Consider the following 3,483-nt stretch of genomic DNA (forward strand, 5'->3'; position numbering starts at 1 on the left):
ATACCATACCATACCATACCATACCATACCATACCATACCATACCATGCCAGCATGCCACACCACACCACTGCACTATGCCATACCGTAACACCACAGCATCGCACCACATCACAGCACACTACCACAACACACCACATGTGACAGCACTACCCCACCCCATAACATAATCCATCACATCATATCACCGCACCTAAGGGTGTACACGTTACAGCATGGCAGATGCCTACTCCTAACCACACCCCAGTACAGAGTGGTTCTGAATCTTCCCAATGCTGTGACCCTTTAATACAGTTCCTCGCATGGGGGTGAACCCCCAGCCACAAAATTATTTTCTTTGCTAAGTCATAACTGTAATTTTGCTACCTTTATGGATTGTAGTATAAATATCTGTGTTTTATGACGGTCTTAGGTGATTCCTGTGAAAGGGTCAAGACCCACAGGTTGAAAGTAGCTGCCCTACTACAGTTTTGCCAGATTACACTATCTCACTAACACCAACTCCTGTGAATATGGGTTGGGGCGGGGAGGATGTGTATATTAGGTCAGAGTGTCTTAAAATTTCTTTTGTGACCCCTCTCACTTAAGAAACTTTTACACACACTGGTGTGTGTATATATATATATATGAATATTCACTGACAAGTCATAAAAAATTGAAACAATTTTACATATAATTTTACCATTTATTAAAATAAAAACAAATGTGTATTCTAAGAAGATAGGTGTACTTATTTATTTGTATGTAAAATTTTGAGCTCTTTGATGAACATTTGATACTGTAGGATACATTTTTCAATATTCATTTTTAGAGTTGATCAAAGTGTTGATTTTAGGCTGAATATGGTGACACATGGAGGTAAAGGCAGAATGACTATGAATTGAAGGCCAGCCTTGGCTACAGAGTGAATTTGAGGCCAGCCTGGGCTACATGAGACCCTGTCTCAATAATAAAAAAAAAACTCTTTCAAAAAATTTTATAATCATCAATGTCCAATATGCCACTTTGCACAAGCACACAATAAATAAAATGACAGATCTATGATTAAAGCCATTTCAGAACTTGTTGGAAATTCTCTCCTATTCCCACACCAAAATCAATTTAGCAGCTTACTATGAAACTCAAATCAGCAACTCAAATGCAGTTTTTGTGTATGTATGTATTTGTATTGTGTGTGCATGTGTATATGCGCATTCATGTGCATGTGCCAGATGTGTGTGGAAGCTAGAAGCTGACGCCGGGAGTCGTCCCTCAACCCCCTCCACCTTATATATTGAGCTGGGGTCCCTCATTTGAGCCCAGAGCTCACCAGTTGAGCTAGGTTATCGAGCAAGCTTGATCCAGGGATCACTTGTGCCTGCTTCCAAGATTACAGACAGACTCCCTCAGCCTGGCTTGGACTGTGGATGGCACCTTCTAGTAGGAGCCCAGATAAAGGGGGTATTTCAGGAGGAAGTCTACTCTCGCCTTCGCTGACTTGCCCTTCTCTCTTGCCGTAGAGTTGATTTGTCCTATAGCTACTACTGCCAATTCCTTCACTGGCTGTAGAGCCAGTGTTCCAAGCTTTTACCTTGGAACAGGGACCAGCAGCTCTCCAGGGGCCCTCTTGGTTTCTGGTGTCAGATTATAACTACTAAGGAACCCCACCTTGTGGACTGAGTGACTACTGGTAGTCCCCCCACTGAGAGACAATTATTCTGGGACTACTTTGGCACTAAGCGCCTCAGGTATAATTCAGCTATTTGATTATCTTAATAAATTATAAATGAATCATATATTTAATTATTCATATATTCTAGAGAACTCTGACTAAAACGGAGGGCCAGGATGAGGTCTGGTACACTTGCCTTTGATCCTAATCTTCATGATGCAGGCGCAGATGGATCTCTGTGAGCACAAGGCCTACCTGGTCTACACAGAGAGTCCCTGGCCAGCCCAGGACTGCCTAGTGAGACCCTTTCTCTCAGTTTTTAAAAAATGAGATTTGAAATGATTTTATTATCAGTAGCACTAGGGAACAAAGTTCTTAGCAGTAAATTTATCAATGGATGCAGAAAGCCTGCACACTGAAAACTGAAACATGCCCATGGATCACAAGACTTAATGCATTCTGGTTCACATCCTCTGAAGTGATTGAGTCAGTGAGATCCTAGCCCTAACTGCTCATGGAGGAAGGATGAGCTGCTCCTAAAATTTCACTGGTAAGGCAAATGATGCTAGAGATGCTGGATAAAGCTCAAAGAAAACAAGATTGAAAGATCTGCTTGCTTGAGGTTTTCTTGATGTTTCTTTTTTTGTTGTTGTTGGGTTTTTTTGGGGTTTTTTTTTTTTGGGTTTTTTTTTGTTGTTGTTGTTTTGGGTTTTTTTTTGTTTGTTTGTTTTTTATTGGATGTTTTATTTACATTTCATATGTTGTCCCCTTACCCCATCCCCCACCCACCCAGGAACCCCCTATCCCCTCACCCCTTCTCCTTCTTCTCTGTGGATGTAACCTCTATCTACCCCCCCACTCCCACCTCCCCACCCTCAAAATTCCCACCCCCTGGGGCGTCCAGCCTTCATGAGGTCAAGGTTCTCTTCTTCTACCTATGCCCAGCAGTGCCCTCCACTCTTACATATTCAGCTAAAGTCCTAGATCCCTCCTTAAGTGCTCCCAGGCTGGTGGTTTAGATCCTGGGAGCTGTGGTTGGTTGGTATTGTTGCTCTCCTCACGGTGCCGCAAATCCTTTCAGCTCCTTCAGTCTTCACTCTAACTCCTCCATTGAGAACCCCATGATCAGTTCAATGGCTAGTTGTGAGCATCTGCCTCTGAATATGTCAGACTCTTGAAGACCTCTGAGGAGACATCCATATCAGGCTCTTATCAGCATGCACTTCCTGATTTCCACATCAGCATCTACCTTTGGTGACTGCACATGGGATAGATACTCAGGTGGAGTGGTCTTCAGACAGCCCCTCCTTCAGTTTCTGTCCCTCACTTTGTCTCCATATTTGCTCCCTTGAGTATTTTGTTGTTCCTTCTAAGAAGGACCGAATCACCCCCACTTAGTCTTCCTTCTTTATGAGCTTCATGTGGCCTGTGAGTTGCATCTTGGGCATTTCAAGGTTCTGGGCTAATATTCAATAATCAGTGAGTAAATACCATGTGTGTTCTTTTGTGATTGGCTTACTTCACTCAGGATGATAATTTCTAGTTCCATCCATTTACCTAGGAACCTCTCAAATTCATTGTTTTTAATAGCTGAGTAATACTCCATTGTGTAAATATACCACATTTTTGGAATCCATTCCTCAGTTGAAGGACATCTGGGTTCTTTCCAGCTCCTGGCTATTATAAATAAGGCTGCTATGAACATAGTTGAACATATGTCCTTGTTATATGTTCGAGCATCTTCTGGGTATATGCCTAGGAGTGGTATAGCTGGATCCTCAGGTAATGCTATGTCCCATTTTCTGAGGAACCGCCAGACTGATTTTCAAAGTG

The sequence above is a fragment of the Grammomys surdaster genome, unplaced genomic scaffold, assembly GCF_004785775.1.
Source record: "Grammomys surdaster isolate TR1022 unplaced genomic scaffold, NIH_TR_1.0 239, whole genome shotgun sequence".
In the NCBI taxonomy this organism is placed as follows: Eukaryota; Metazoa; Chordata; class Mammalia; order Rodentia; family Muridae; genus Grammomys; species Grammomys surdaster.